Source organism: Falco biarmicus, chromosome 10 (assembly GCF_023638135.1).
Source record: "Falco biarmicus isolate bFalBia1 chromosome 10, bFalBia1.pri, whole genome shotgun sequence".
Classification (NCBI taxonomy): Eukaryota; Metazoa; Chordata; class Aves; order Falconiformes; family Falconidae; genus Falco; species Falco biarmicus.
This window is the reverse complement of record NC_079297.1, coordinates 989566-1005768: the sequence shown is the minus strand read 5'-3', so window position 1 is coordinate 1005768 and position 16203 is coordinate 989566. Positions and strand designations below refer to the sequence as shown.

The window sequence follows — 16203 nt, the reverse complement described above, 5'->3', positions numbered from 1 at the left end:
TGCAGCTAAGATGAATATAATGATCTGAAAGCAAAAGCAAGATTGTGTGTGTGTAAATACGCATTACTGCCAGCTAATGAAGTGTAATATGTGATGTGTTTGCAACACTGATTCAGCAATGAATTAGGGTCAGGACAAGCGGCTTTTGGTGCGTTGTGAAGTGGCACTGAAGCATGAGGTACATTGGCCTCCTGCTTATGTGGAGAGTTGTCCAGCTGCCAGAATTGTGCAAGTGAGGCAAATTGGCATCATTCCTCTCCTGTAACATGTGCTTTCACTGCAAATTCTGCTGGAGCATGGGCCCTGCTTAGCCCTAGGTGAGGCTAATCACTTGTGAATCAGCAGTGGCATGAGCTCACCAGTGGATACCCCCAAAGATGCACTGCACACGGCATTTGCAATGTAAAGCCCAGTGGGAGTGTATTCAACCCTGAGAGCTGCTATTCTTTTTTTTTTTTTTTTTTCTTATCCCCCCACCCCCGCTTTCCCCATAGGTTCAGTAAGGTTAGCCAAACCAGAGTTTTGAGATTGGGTGATACGTGCTCTGTGCGGGGCCTCTGTGTTGTCCTGCACCACATTGCTTCTTGTTTCATCGACCTTGCAAATTCAAAGATGCGGGATATGTTGCCTGAGGCTGTAGGAAGCCACCTTCCTGTCCCACTATTGTAGCACACCTGGTTTTTTTTATTGGGAAGAGAAATGGCACATCTTGCTCTGTCAGGTCACGCAGCTTCCTTTGCAGTTTCCACCATCCAGCTGCCAAAAAAGCAGACAGACCACTTCTGTCTTTTTTCAGGTGGATTGCTGCCGATGATTTCAACATGTCACTGATGAACATCCGCAGTGTAGTTTTGCAGTTCAGATTGTGGTTTTGTGTGGCAGCTGTCTCAGCAATGCTTTAACTCCTGTGGCAGCAAGGCTTGCAGACCTTGAACATCACCAAGTTCACACAGTGTTGGATGTTACCCAGACATGCAGAGGTGGTGGTCCTGTTCCGCAGCTCTGGTACTCTAAATGCAAACTAAAGGTGAAAGGAAGCAGGTGAGGGAAGCTGTAGAAAGCTGTCAGTGACTCTGCAGCTTGTTAGTGCTGTGGTTTTAAATCTGAAGTGAGCCCAGGGTTTATTATGTGAACCAGCAGCTCCCTTGGTGGTTTCACTTTTACTGCTTAAGGGTAAGTTGAATTTTTGGTTATTTGCTCAATGTTTTCTTACGGTAACCCTAGTCATTCTGTGTGCATCTTGTTTCAGTTAAAGTCTTTTTTAATTCTTATTAGGCTTTTCTAATGTTAGTATTCTACTGTTATTCTTCTAATCCAGAAAAAACAAACAATAGATATCCATTTGGCATTTGGGCCTCTAACAACTCACAGGAGCAAGAGATTTTTCAGGGTCTCTTAAACTTACACCACGTTTGTTTGGAGCAATGTTTACTCCTGCTTTGATAGCTGGACATAGACCATGCCAGCTGCTGCAGATGGAATGGCTGGCACTGAGCTCCTGGGGTATGAAAAAAGATGAAAAGGGACATCTCGATTCCTTACTCTGAAAAAGGAAATAATCTTCTCCTGGTAGCGCTGTTCATTGTCGAACGAAGCTACGACAGTGGCTTACTCTGCAGCCCTGTTACTATAAAAGGGCTGTGCTGGAGAATGGTCATTCCTTCCCAATGCGCGCAGATATTTCAGAGCTATTTCTGCTCCCCGTCTGAGAACGTGCCCCTCCTGTCCTGCTGGGGCTGCCGGGCAGAGCAGTGTGAGATCTGGCAGTGCAGGAGCACTTCCCCGGGAGGCAAGTGCTGTACAAACAGCAGAGTGGAGCTGGAGCATGGGTGGGAGGATGCTCTATAAAGCATGGGCTGTGCTGGAGCCTGTAATTAATGCACAGGAGGCATCCATTCTGCAGGGGCCTCATTAAGAGAGTGTAAATGAGCTGCAAGGCAGCCTTAATACAAATAAACTCCAAATGGGTTAATCAATAGGAGGAAAAATCCATATACACAGACTGTCAGAGCTGCTGCTTTGGGTGTGTTGGTCGAACTTGCTGCCCTGCCTGCCTCGGTGGGCCTGGCTTCACTTGCTCAGAGGGCTTCGTGTTGTCCCGAGGAAGGGGCCGCTGTCAGGGGCAGCAGCAGAAGGGGGTTGCACAGCTGCAGCCCAACCTCTGAGGTGCCAGGTCTGCCCCTTGCTCAGGGGCTCGTGCTGCAGTGGCACTTGGCACCTCAGCCTGAGGGGCTCCGCAGGTTTGAAACAAAAAGGCTGTGCTCGTGCTCCTGGTGGCATGGCTGTGCGCCAAGCAGCCCTTGCCAGCACTCGGCTTTGAGCAGGCACGAAGCAAGAGGGAGAAGGAAACAAGAGGGTGAAGTTCTCGTCTCATGCAGCCATCGAGAGGGCTGTGCCAGTGGCCTGGCTGGCAGGTGGTAACTCCCGTCCTGCCTGGGATCAAATGGGATGCTTAGTTGGAGCTGCGGCCTGGTTCTTTTTAATGAAGCTATCTTTATTTAAACAATGGAAGTCCCTGTGAATTCTTTTTCAGGAGCCTGTGTTGGGTACCCCAAGTAATTCTGTAGCTGGAAGGTTAGCAGTGGCGCAAGTTACCGGTGGGACTCTTCCCTTGCTGTGACAGTTCTTTACTGAACTGGTAAGAAGTGTGTTTATGTTACAAGTGCAGTCCTGTTAATGATGAGTTTCTACAGCTTCCCCCCCAAATACCTTGTGGCCTGGGAGGGAGGGGCCACTTGCCCTACCTTTTCTGCAAAGGTTCCGTGAGGAGAGCGTTACTGGCAGGAGCACAGGCTTCATCACGTGTTTTAAAACAAACTTCTCCATTAAAATTTGTTTGGATTGAGAAAGCTGCTCCTTTGCAGAGAAGGGATTTTCAGTGGAGGAGAAGGACCTCTGGGTGGCTCCATCTTCACAGGTTTGGCATCGGATGTTGTAATTTCTGCATGCGTACTACGTGAACGACTTTATTTTCCTGATCCATCCTTATGTTTTAACTACTCAGCAGCAGTGAATGTTCACGCCTGGTGAATGCAGCTAGCTGGAGACAGTCTTACTCCAGTCAGTCCAAGAGACCGTTTATAGCAGACAGTTATCCCTGGGAGCACTGCCTCATCACTGAGCACTGGTGATGTATCCTGAGTCTGTGCTGGACATCCCATCTGGGAAGCTGGGAGCTTCACACACATGCTGAGACCCTGCAGTCATGTATTGGTCTGGAAAGTGACAGGCTGCTCCAGCACCCAGTATTGCCTACTCCATGGAGCAACAAGGCAGTCTGCACCATGTAGTTCTGCAATAACCTGCATTTCAGGGATGGTTGTCCCCTCCAAGCAGAGGTTGACTGTTTCCAGTAACAGGAAGGTGAACTGTTGTTCCAATAAGGTTTGCTGGAGGATTTTATGTACTACATCAGTAAGTGTTCATGCAATGCTGCTATTCCTTCTCTGTGTAAGTTCTTGTGCCCTTCAGACTGCTGTGAGCTGCTCAAACAGGTTAAATGGCAGGTGACCAAACCCACGTGTGCACCAAGGGGACCCTGTGCCAGGCCACAGTCAGCTGCTTTGCCAATGGGGATGGCTATCTCCAGGGAGACTGATGGTGAGTGGGTCCCGAGTGGGGATGTGGGGTACAGCCCAGCTCCTGCCGCGGGACTGCCTGTTTGCACCATGCACACCTGACTGCATCCATGAGACTCAGAATCTTGCTGAAGTGAATTCCTGGCATCTGGGCAGGAGATGATGGAGCAAGGATGAGCTGGCAGACCTTGCAGCAACTGGGGAGAGGAGGCGATTCAGGCAGAAGTGCTGGGTGGCCCCTTGGGCTCAATTCTTCCATTTGTGCTAAGCACAGCCTCTTGTCTGGTGGTATTTTTGTTTTGTTTTTCAAACAGCCACTTCAGGATTTAAAAAGCATCACTTGAGAGTCTGCTGATCATTGCTGTGAGCTTTACAGACTTCTGAGAGACCTTCCATGTGCAATCCAGCAGGAACCTGTTAAACACATCACCCAGCTGTGGTGTGTGGTCACCCAGGGTTTACTTCATTAGCAGGAGTTCACTGGGGAGGGCTGTGCATGTTTGTTGTTGCTGGAAGTTCACGCTGCCCAAACGTGTTCATTTAATGGACTTATTTTCTTAACTAGACCAATAACCAGTGTGAGCTAACATGCCTTCTGGGGCTCTCATTCACTTTATTCCTCAGCAGAAGCAGGCAGGTCAAGAGCTCTCCTGCATCAGCAAGATGATGTTCCACCTTCCTTATTATCCACCATTCCCTGCAAAGATTCTTTTAAGCTCCCAAAGAAAATGTTAGCTTTGATTTGCATTTTTTCTCTCTCTCCCTTTGCTTCTTCCGTGACAAAACATTTATTGCTACTTCAAAAAACCACACAACTTCTCTTATTGTGTCAGGGGTCTTCGTCCAATTCCAATGTGACTTAACTCCCCCAGTCTTCTCAAGCTTCAGTACTGAAAGGAGATGGCAGGTTTTGTCTACCGCCCCCACCCCTTTTCTTCTCACGTCCCCACTCAGTAAAAGCATCTTCTGGTTGGCTTTACCAGTGCCACCAGGCCAGGTCTCTCAGAGCTGCTGGACCAGCCTGTGTACACAGAGCCATAGGTGTGTGGATGCACACAGTACCAGTCACTGAGCACTTGGGTGGGTTTGGGCACTTGAGTAACAGCTCTGCTCCTTCCTCTGGTTACTGCCAGTGCCTCTAAAAACCTTCTCTCTCTCTCTTGTCACCTGGTGGGTGATGGGAGGACTCAAGCCTGTGTTCTTTCTGCTCTTGCAGGGCAGGACAGGAGATGCTGAAGAGAGGCATGCCTGGGAGAGGGCTCAGGGTCTGCAGCCAGCCCTCAGTCCCCTGAACCCACACCGAACGTGCTGAGTGTGCACCAGCGCAAATCAGGTGTAAAGTGCTCCATGGAGTAAGGAACAAGTAAGTCAGCAAAGACTGAGGCCTGGGATGTCCTGAAGATGTCTTGGTAATCAAAGCACTGTTGCAAGGCAATGAAATCAGTTTGTTGGGCATGTGAGCAGAGGCATCCAGCCTGCTGCTGGGGCAGGACCTGCACAGCCTTGGCTGTGGTGCCCATGTTGGAGGCTTGTTACTGCGAAATTAAGCCAGCAGCATCTATGCTCGTTCTGCAGTCAGTGGAGGTGAGGGCAGAGCCCAGGAGCAGGAACCTGCTCAGCTGCTGCCTGACAACTGCTGTTCATCAGTAGTCCTGTGTCTGTGCCCCGGGTTTCAAAGCTGTTTCTCCTCCTCTCCACCCCACTGATTTTCCTCTTTACTGTTTATCCTGGTCTCTCCTGATTCTGTTGTGAATTGATGGGAAAATGCAGTGGAGGAGAGCTCGGCATGCCTTTCCTGCCTCCCTGACCTGGTTGCTTCCCGAAGGAAGTGTGGCTGAGTGAGGCACCTGCCCTCGACTGACTGGACATCAGATGGGTAAGTGAAGTGCCTGGGGTGGTGGGGCTGGTCCTACAGTGACACAGCATGCAGTGGAAGAGCTCTTTGCCCTGGAAAACCAGCAGAATCAAAGGCAGGAATGGAGAATGTGCCTGAGCTGTTTTGCTGGTGATGAGGGCATCAATGCAATCTGGTGAGACGTGGCTCGTTGGAGGTGTGACGATGTGGAGATGCTGAGCAGGCTGCTGGTCAGGCGAGGCGTGTGGGGCTGAAGACCGGAGGGACCATGGGCTGGGATGAGAAGGTTCTGGAAGTATCCCACTCCCTCCCGTCTTTGGAGTCCCTGTGTGGTACCAGCAGCCTTGCTGGGTCTGAGAAAAGATGTAGTGGGATCTGCATGAGAGCACTGTGTTGGCTGAACTCCTGCAGGTACAGGGAGGAGAGAAGTGTTTTGCTTTGCAGCCCTTCCCCTTTGTGGATGGTGACCTGTGTCCCCGGGACATGAGTCAATAGCAGGTTTTGGGAGGTGGAAATTTGAATGCTTCCTTAGATTTGGCAGGAAAATGCTAGGAACACAGTTTTGGGAGACAATAGAATAAGGTGAGGGGTGCTGCAGGTAAGATGGATAGCTGATGGGGGGGAAGTGAGACAGGTTGTGTCTGGTGTGATGAGGAAGGAGAGCAAAATCTGACAGAGCTGGAGGGTTGGGGAAATGGGGCCCAGGTGGTGAGGAGCTCAGCCCCCAGGGCTGCGAGTGCTCCCTGGCCGCATGGCCGTGCAGGCAGGTCTCTGGCAGGGCCCCACCAGCGGGGCTTCCCTGGGGGTCCTCAGCGGGGTCAGGCCCAGGAGAAGATCATGGCAGGGATGAAGAGCATGGGTGCCCATGGGAGGTGCCACAGCGAGTGGCGCAGCCAGCCTGAGACAGTCCCTGCTTGACATGCATTGGAAATGTGCTAGTGGGAAGATGAGTGGATAGCAGGATCACCTCCGAAGGACAGCAGGGTGCAGGCTGGTTGGGAAGCTGTGCTGCTGCATGTGCAGCCCTGCCCAGAGCTGGGGCAGAGCTGCAGGGAGATTGCTCGGGCAGTGCCTGCATCTTGGTGCGCCCCTGAGCTGCCTGGCTGGAGCAACACGTGTGTGAGGAGCGACCTGCCCAAGGCTAGCACCGGGCACCTCGGTGTTACCTGAATGCTGCTATATACTGTGGAGGAGATGGATGCAAAAGCATCAGTCCTGCAGGCTAACGGCTGTGCTGGATCCATCCGAGGGTTGCGGTCTTCCATGGGGTGAGCACCTCCTGTTAGCACAGGGGGGGCATCGATGCTTCCCTATGCCCTTCTTTCAGTTGAATCACCCTTTTGCTGGGTAGCAAAGTCCCCCCAGGCAGTGCTCTGCCTGTCAGTAACCCATGCAGCTGATGTGCTGTGAAGGCTTCAGGAAATAATCCTTCTCTCTGTGTCCTTCCAAACAAGGGAACCTACTGTAGAGGACAACAGAAGGAGCTTTTCTTTAAGGTCACCTTTCCTGGAGTGGTTCTGCTTTCCTTCTGATCCTGCCTGGGCAACGTCTGTCAGATTTTCTGTTTGCTTGCAGCAGAGGCAGGGCCTGAAGATGCTCACTGGGGCATTGAAGTGGCCCAAGCACTAAAAAGTACTGTCTGTCTGCAGCTGGCAGAGTTGTGCTGGTGTTTCACCCGGGGAAGCTGGGTGGCATGATCCCAGCTTGCCCAGTGAGAGTGTGGCAGAGCTGGGAGGAGACCCAAGGCTTCTTCAAACATCCTTCTTGGCTCCTCCAGCTTCTCTGCCACCGTACAGCCCAGCCAAGGCTTCGTCTGGCTGTTGGGGCAACACTGGTGCCCGGCTGTCTGCCACAGCCAGTACGATGGGTGACAGCGCCGAGATACAATGCACAGGCAGGGCGAGAGCACCCATGCGTGCTCGGCACTGTGGTGGCATTGGGGGCACAGATGGGAGCAGCTCGTGGCCAAGGGGTGAGGCTGGGTGGTCAAGCCCTGACCCCTCAGTGTCACGTCAGAGCCGGGGAGGAGCTGCCAGCCCTGGCTGCATGGTGTTTGTGCCTGCCTGGCACGGCAGCAGGAGCGGCAAGCGTCCCCTTCCCACGAGTAGCAGCCCCGGGTGCGGAGGAGTTGAGGAGCAGCTAATTGCTGTGCTCTGTAAGAAGAAATAAATAAAAAGGACTTCTGCAAAGAATATAATCTCCTGGGGAAGAAATTGCTGCTCTGCTCCACCCACGCCATGCATGAGTGGCCCTCATGCACTGACTCATCCCTTCCTCCCCAGGCAGGGTGGGCAGGGCTCTCAGAGCCCGCTGCTGGGGGTGCTCCCCTGGCCTTTCCCCCTTCCCCTCTTACCCTTGTGCTGGGCTGCGGGCTGGGCAGCTGGGATGGCTGTCCTCCATGGGGCCTTCAAGGGACCCCAGTGCTTGGAGGATTTCAGCTCTGGGTGACTGTGGTCCTCCAGGAGCTCTCGGACTGCACATGGCGATGCAGTCCACGTGGCCCTGCCGGTGTTTGCCCCTGCTCAGTGCTGTCAGTCCTCCTGCCTCCTCAGCCAGCACGTCCTCGTAATCCCAGGGGACCTGATGGGTGTCAGTGTCCGTGCACCCACTCTGCAGTGACAGAGCTGTGGGTGGTGATGGGATGATGTTTGGGGATGGTGAGGGTGTGCCTGTGTCTCAGGTACAACGGCCCCTGCTGAACACCCTCTCTGAGAAACTAGAGGGGGACGGGGAGAAGTGGGACCCAGGACAGCCTCCACAGAGCTGTGAGACCCCTCAGGGATGGGTTCTTCTCCTTCCCTACTGGATGTACTCATGGAGCTGGTGGAACAGGAGGGCCATTTCTGAAAGGCGGCCTGTCCACTATGGACTAAGCAGGTAGGTTCTTTTAGATGCCTCAGTCCCACACAAGTATCTCCTCTTTCCTCTTTGCATTTTTCGCTTCTTAATCATGTCTTGATATCCTTGGCTGCAGACACCTGCGTGAAACATCTGGAAACATGGTGCTGAGGTTGGAGACTGACTTGTGGCTTGTCTCAAAGTGTGGTGTTTGGCGCTGACTCGGAGATTCGGGTGAGTGGTGGGGGACAGGCTGTGGCTCTTGGCATGGTCCCTCCCTGCTCAGCACTGTCACGGCCCCTGAGAGGCTGGTGCTTGTCCTTGTGCTGCTCCTCAGCTGTGAAGTCCTTTCTGTCTGTGCCTCCATCCTTGCTGCAGGTCAAGCAAGGAGGGAGCTCCAGGGCCCTCATGTGGCATCCTGACCGCGTGAGGCAGGGTGGCCCCACGTGGTCAGGGGGCCAGTGGGGTGCCCCAGCAGTGGTTTGTTCTTCGTATGGCTTGTCCTGGTTCTGGTCCCTTGCAGGTGCCCCTCAGGGGCACAGTCACAGCAGTGGTGGGAAGGGGAAGGTGTGGAGCTCCCTTTGCTGCTCCCAGTGCTGGGCAAGCTCAGCAGCATGGCCCTGGTAGCTCTGGACAAGGCTTTGCAGTGGTGTGCGGGAGACGCAGCAGAGGAGCAGCACTCGGCAGCTTGCCCAGAGCTGCTAACTGCAGTATCTGTGTTCGTGACTTCAAAGTGAAGGCTCGAAGTGGCCAGCCCATACAGCCACCCGCACGTGTGCGTGGTGCGGTGTGGGGAACTGGAAAGCACGTGGCACATGACAGATGAGCGTTAGTGCTGCCGTGCTCACTGCAACGCGATTTGTCTGGCTTGTACTGAGCGAAGCGCTGAGCTGCAAGGAGCTACCTCCTGATGAGGACACAGCGTACCAGAAAATCAGGTGCATGGCTTGATAATAATACAATTTAGGCTCATACAAGCAGTAACAAGAGACAGGAGCAGAATTCAAGGAGCCAAGCACCTTGTGAGAAAAGAACTGAAGAGGGAGATGTGGGAAGGAGATAGGGAAGACTAGATCTAGGCTGCAATAGGATTGTTGCCTCTAGATTAGGGCTACCGATCTATCCGTCCTGGGAAGAGGATGGATGGCCAGAAGGTGGCCCTTGGGCTGCGCTGTCACAGGTGCAGGAGGGTGACGGTGTTGTTTTGCCGCTCTTGACTGAAGTCTGCTCTCTGTTGGCAGGAAGGGGTCAGCTCCCCATGCCAGGCTGTTTGCATTTTTGCTTTGTTTTCTTAATAGACTTAAAACATTTCAACATGCAGCCACCGATTCTATGAGCAGGCTGCTGGTGCTCTGGGGGAGGCTGGCTAACAAAGCAGGAAGCATGACTAGGGGATCTTTATGCAAATGCAAAATATGCATAATTCACCAAGACATTAATATTAATGATCAACCTAGCCTAACCCCTTGTAAAACAGTCAGCATCAAAACTGCTCCTGCAGCTGTGTAGAGGTCTCATTTTTCCACTGGCAGCAGCGGGGCTTTCTTCCTGCTTCTGTCTTGCACTCACTTGGGTTCCCAGCTCCCCCCTCAGCACCGGGTGAAGCGATAAAAGGCAGCTTTTAACAGATCCTTGTGCTCTCCAGGGCCATGCAGGAGCTTGTCCTATACCCATGGAGCTCAGGGCAGCCTCAGGACTCCTTGCTCTACCTTTCCTTCCAGACACAGGATAGATTTTCAAAGTGGCGGCTCTGTGACTTAAGTTTGGGGTTTTTTTCCCCTTCAATTTGGGCCCAGCTTACCCTGATGCCTCTTTTTCCACCCTGTTGCTGTGTAGCGGTTGTATGTTACTTTAGAGTCACCGTTCAGATTGTCTCAGCTGGCATGATACGGTGTTTGAGTCGGTGCTGTGGCACTAAGAGTAGGTTGATGTCTCCTGTAATGAACCTCCGTTCCCGTGTTCAGCTCCATTCAGATTTTCATGGGTTGCTGAAAGCCCATTCCAAAGGGAATGGTTCCAAGAAAGCGGAGCCCAGGTCTGACCCCAGAGCCAGTGCGTGTGCCGCCAAGGGGACAATACCCTTCTGGAAATTGCTTCCACTTGTGGTTACTCCTGGAAGCAAAAGCATCTGAGAACTACTCTAAGAGCATCTCCAGGGAGACAGGTCCACTGAATAGTCACAGCCTCGTGGGCTGACCTCCCTGCCTATGCCTGTTGAGCAGCATCCCGATGTTCTGGAAACATTCCCCTACTTCTGGCTCCCTTGTTCCTAGCGGGCTCCTGGGCAGCCTGGGTGAAAATGTCTCAAGTTGTGGCACCATCAAAGTTTAGGAGCAGTTGGCAGTGTGGATGGAGATGGATGGGAGAGAGGGATTGAGGGAGGGATAATGCACCAGCTTCTTTCCAGCCTGCCCTCACACCAAGAAGGCAGGAGGCCAGCCAAGACTAATGCTCAGATGCCTCTTCCAGTGTATTTACGTACCTGCATGTAAGCTGGTAGGAAGGCACGGACTGGGCTCTACAGTGTGTGAGGTTGGGTGTCAGCAGGTCCTTGTGCACAGAGGTGTGTTTTGCCTCTGTCAGCGGGATTGAACATGAAGCAGTCGTGTCCCCTCGGCACTACTGCTCTGACCTTCCCTGTCCTTTCCTCTCTGCAGATACCTTAACCTTTTTTTCTAGAAACTCTTGATTTGTTTAAACCTGAGTAAGCCTTCCAGTTTGGGGGTTGGAGTGCAGGAACTGCCTTCTTTAATGGCTGCACTCGAGCAATCTTTCCTCCCAGAAAATGGAAGACTGAATGGAGAGCATCAACCCATAATGCAGCCTTCCTTCCTTCTGCTAATGCTCCGTCACTGGTGAGGAGAGAAGCTCTCAGCTCCTGCCAACCAAGTAATGCACTATCATTAAAGCTCTGAAGCAGCAAAATGCTTGAGAATGTCTTCAGAGTGCTTTCCAGAGCCTGGAGTGAAATCTCACAGCTGCAGTGCAAGGCTGAGCCCCACCAGATGCTTAGAGGAGCCCAACTTCCCCAGCTCTGCACCCGCAGCCGGGATGCCTCCCCTCTGGGGCCCGGGCAGCCTCGGCCAAAGTCCAGCCCCCCCAGGGCTTCTGCTGCTCACAGGGGCAGGACATGTCCCCACAGGACCCTTGGGAAGCGCATGGGGAGGTCTCTGTGTTGCAGTCAGGTTTGTGTTTCCCTGGCAAAGCTGACCACATACTTGGGTTTCTCCATTTGTCTTGTGAAGTATTGAAGCAGGATGGGGGACACGTTTGGACTGTGATGGTCCAACCTGGTGATCTGGCAGAGAATTCTTACTGTTTGTTGAGAAAATAAGGATTGCCACATGCAGGATGCTTATGGGATGCATGGGTCCTGGTTCACATTTCTGGTGGTGGTTGAAACTGTTCAGATGTCAGGGACACAGCGCAGGTCTGACAGGCTGGCCCAGGACCTGGGGAGGCTGTGGCTGCTGGCAGCCTGGCAGGGTGTGCTGGGGTGCCAGGGGGGCTGCACGGATCCCTGGCTGAAGCAACTCAGGGAACCTGTCTCAGAGCCGTGGGTCTGCGCTCCAGCACCTCTGCTCTGCCCCTTTGGGCACAGCCCTGCTGCCCTTCTCCCTGCACCCCACAGCTCCCATTCCCCACATGTCCCTCACTGCCATGGAGCAGGGAAGGACAGGATGGGGAGCAGAGATGGGGTCAGCAGGGCACCCCCTTTGTAGCCACCTGCTGTGCCAGGAGGGGAGAGAGCGCTGCTGAGTGCAGAGGCATTGCCTTTGCCTCGTGGCTGTGTTGCATTGCTCATCTCTCCTCCTCCCTGCTGCTGCCCTCATTTGGCTGCTTTTTGTAGATGAAAAACGGCCTTTAAAATATAGGCCAAGGTCACCCTTCCCTCCCCACGCAGCAATCACAGCCCCGTGCGGTTGTGCCGTGGTGCTCGGTGACAGCCTTGCAGACATACTGCCTGCAGGTGCTGAGAGCTGCCCCACAGGGATGCAGTACCAGCAATGCCGTGTGTGCCCCCTGGGTGGGCTGGGCAGCAGCAAGGGTGCCAGTTGGTGTCCTGGCTCTAGTGCCACCTCGGCACCCAGGCAGGGCAGCACTGGGCTGGTGGCCAAAGGGCTGGAGCTGGCACCCACCTGTGCCACTGCTGCTCTGTAGCAGGCTGCTTCGCATTGCACGTCTCCTACACCCTCTCCTTCAGCTGTAGTGCCAGCTGTCCCTTCATGCCCTGCCAAAGTCATGCTGCTCACCTTGCAGGAGGGATGCCCAGTCCTGCCTGGGTGTCTCCAGAGCAGTGGAACTTGGGTGGTTGGATTTGCAGTGACTCCTGGCCCAGCACGAGCCACTGCAGGTGGAATTTTGTTCCCACAGAAGCGGGAAACATTCTTCTTGCTCACCACTGGGCTTGCTTGCTCCTCCTGGCACTGCCAGCACTACTGACAGCTTTATTCCTCTGTGGTGTGAGCTGGTGGGGGAACTGACATGCCAGCAGCCCAGCGAGTGTCTGTAGAATTGATGCCTTGCAGGCCAGCATCCGATGGGCATGCTCAAGTGTTCTTGCAAGGTGCTAGAGTGGCATCCAAGGGTGCTGTCTGGAAGGGGTCATCCGTGTCAGGATGCCCGAGTCCATTTTATTGCACCTTTCTCTTCCTTTTGTTGCTGCTAGACACTGCCGTCTGAGCGCCTAAGCCCTCCGTGGTCCGCACCGTCACCACTCCAGCCCGACCGAGCCAAGGCAAAGTGCACAAATGAACTTCCTTGGGAGCAATCCAAGCCTGAAAGTCCTCTGCCCTCCTTCCAGGCATAAAGGTACCGAATATAAACAGGTTTGTTACTTCAAGGGGAAACAGGGGTCTATGGCAGAGCCTCCCAGCAGCAAATGCTGAGCAGCAGCAGCCCTTGATGAGAAGTTTCCCTGTGCCTGTCCCTGATGGCTTTCCAGGTGGGTGCCAGCACTCCCATTGTGCTTTTAGTTAATGGAGAAAGATAATCCTGATGTCCTAGCCAGCACTGTGTCTGTGCAGTGCCCAGGGCTGTCCAAGCTGCTGATGACTGTTCTGTTTCTTTGTGCTGCTGTGTGCTGCCAGGATCTAGCTCTCTGGCTGGAGTTCCTGGTGTCCCCAGCAGAGGACAAGCTGCTGCCCCAGGCCTGGGCACCATCCTACTCTCAGGGGTGCCACAGTGTGCAGGTGGGGCAGAGCCAGAGGTGGAGGGACAGGAGGCCAAGGGCAGCGCTGGCCTGGGCGCTGAGCACACTGCTCCGCTGAGGTGCTGGCTGGGTGCCTCCTACCTGCAGCCCTTCCATTGCAATCTCTTGGCAAAGATGCAGTTTACCGAAGGGAAGAGGCAGGTGGTCAACCCCAAATAACCAGGTGGTGCTGGGCCTCTGAATGTAGGACAGGGTGGACCTGTGGCTCCCAGTGGTCTTGACTAGTGTCTGAAGGCTCCTTTCAGGTCTCTGGAGTAGAAGTGCCAGGCTCGAACTGATGCTGCCAGCTCCTGCCCCAGGAGAGGATGCAAAGGACCACAAGAGCCATGTGGGTCCACAGTCCTGCCTGTGGGTGCTGTGCTGGAGGCGTGCTGGTGCTGCTGCCAGGGCGAGCTTGGCCCCCTGGACTCCAGGAACTACTCGTGTCACAGTGTCACAGCAGACAATGGTTTTGCTGTCTGGGCTGAGATTATTTCCCATCTGATTTCTGAGGGACAGAGCTGCCAGTGCAGCAGACTCTTGTGCGGTGCCCTGCACATCCTAGAGCTCGGGGAGGTGGGGAAGTCGCTCCAGCCCTGCGGCTGCTGGGGGAGCAGCCTGCATGCGCTGACGGCAATGCGCACCTCTGGGCAGCGACCTTCCTGCACACGCACGTCGGGTTTGCTGTAACAAAAGCACCGGCTCTGCACACACAGTGTGTGTATCCCCATCGTGGGCCGGGGCCTCTGAGTGGTACCAAGTGAAGCAGTGGTTGATCATTCTTCAGCAGGGACCTCCTATGCATGTCTCTAGCTGAGACTGGAAGAGACGCCCTTTGAGAAGAGTCTGTCTGGGAGATAATGGAAAAGTCCCCGGCATGACTGCCCTTGACAAAGAGGTGTCTCTCTGGTTCATTGCCTTGTGTGTTTCTCAAGGATGCCTTTTGGTACTGCGGCCCAGAGGCATTCACCATTTATGTTTTTCAAAGCCAAGAACTCTGGATTCAGGATTTATAACTCCATTAGGATATTTCATTTATTCGCTTACTATATTACAGTGAGGAGTGACAGGCATCCTTCCACCTTTCCTCTAAGGAGATAAGCCCACTAGAATGTGTGCCCGTGATTAACTGCTGGTCTCTTTGCTCCCTTGACAGTGCACAAAGCTGACTCCTGTTCATTTGTGTCCTGGTGGGTACTGACAAGTGATGCAGTGGTCCTGGGTTTGTCCCCCAGCTTGGGCTGTGATTCCAGCCATGGAAGGGAAATTATTGCCTTGACCCTTCCTCAACATCCTGCTATCTGGCTTGATCCATCTGAATTCGAAAATAACAAGCTTGGTGTCATAAGAGAGCCCTGGGTGAGATTTGTTATCCCAGTGGCTTCCAGTCTCCTGAGCATGCAAGGTCTGAGATCCCATTTGGCTCTTAGATCTCAGACTGGTGCCTCTCAGATCTCAAACTTGTGGTGCCAGAAAGGCTTGTCTCCTTAGATCCTGTCAAACTGGGAGTCTTCCATGCGTTAGTCAAAAAAGCAGTCCAGCCCTTCAGACTAATGTTCTGGGGTAGTCTCCAGAAGCACTATGGATCTGCTAGGAACAACCTTTGGGTCCTTATGGAGCATTTACATATGGATAGTACTTGACACGGAGTTGATGTGAGCTGGCTCTCTTAATGGTGTAAGCCCCTCTTAAAGACTTAGGTGGTTTGTTGATGCGTTTGGCTCCAGGCTGGGCTAGGTGGGCTTACAGCACAGAACTGCAGGCAAGGCTCAGACGGGGGTCCTGCCATGGCTGTGCTGGAAGCTCTACCCAGGCAGTCCCAAGGGTGCTGAACAAATCTGTAGGAGCGGTTCAATCGTTTGGTCTTTCAGGCACGCACTGACAGAGGCTGTTGCAAGATTGTGCTGGGTCATGTCCTGGCCAGTTACGTTGGCCTTACCCACATCTGCTCAGACCAGCTACCTCAGGATGTTTTCTCTGAGTAAGAGCATTTTCCTGGCTGAACTGTCGAACCCAGACTACCTTGGTTCAGAATGAAGGCAAATGGTATTCAGTTTTAATACCTAGAAAGTATATTTTGATCATGCTGACTCCTTTACACAAAATACAAGTGCATGATGTTTTCTCTGCTGCCGTGTAAGCACAAAGGCCACGTGGCTCACAACAGCATGTTCTTCTTGCTGACAAGTCAAGTGAAGAAGACATAGTGGGGACAAGCTCTTCCACACTCCCTTCACCAGGGAATCTGCAAAAGAACTCCACTGTGAAGATCAGGCACCACCAGCCTTTATTAAACATCATTAAACTTGTCCCAGCAGACTGGAAACATGAACATTTCATGTGGCTTTTAGTAAGGCTGGGCAGAGCTTTTTAAACATCTACGTCTTGAGAAAGATGCAGAAAGAGATCAGTGTCAGATGGGCGATCGGGAAGAAGTATTCCAGAAACTACACCAGGACGGGAGGTGACCTGTAGTGAGCCTCCGACGGCTCTGTCAAAACCCCGCTTATTTTTTAAGCATCTTCTTGATTTTGAGGCAGAGATTATAGGAAGTAGCTGCTTGTTGCAGAAGATCTTAGAAACTCTGACCCAAAATGACCCTTTTATTCCTGTACCTGTGAGAGCAGGGAATGAATGTCAAGAGTTTAGAGGAAACTGGCTGTCCTGGTCCCACTGCTGCCTGCTGCAGCTTGGGTGCTGTGGGCAGCATCAGAGAAGCTGGTCCCTCTGCACCAGTCCAT

The 16203-nt window shown here is 53.1% G+C and overlaps 1 long non-coding RNA gene across 1 annotated transcript; it reads left to right on the top strand.

Moving 5' to 3' along the window:
• Positions 1–4667: 4667 nt before the first annotated feature.
• Positions 4668–15495, top strand: LOC130156576 (uncharacterized). Its single transcript, XR_008824476.1, has 5 exons — positions 4668–4941; positions 5349–5454; positions 8114–8310; positions 8408–8505; positions 12941–15495. It is a non-coding gene; the product is annotated as an uncharacterized LOC130156576 (long non-coding RNA).
• Positions 15496–16203: the final 708 nt, after the last annotated feature.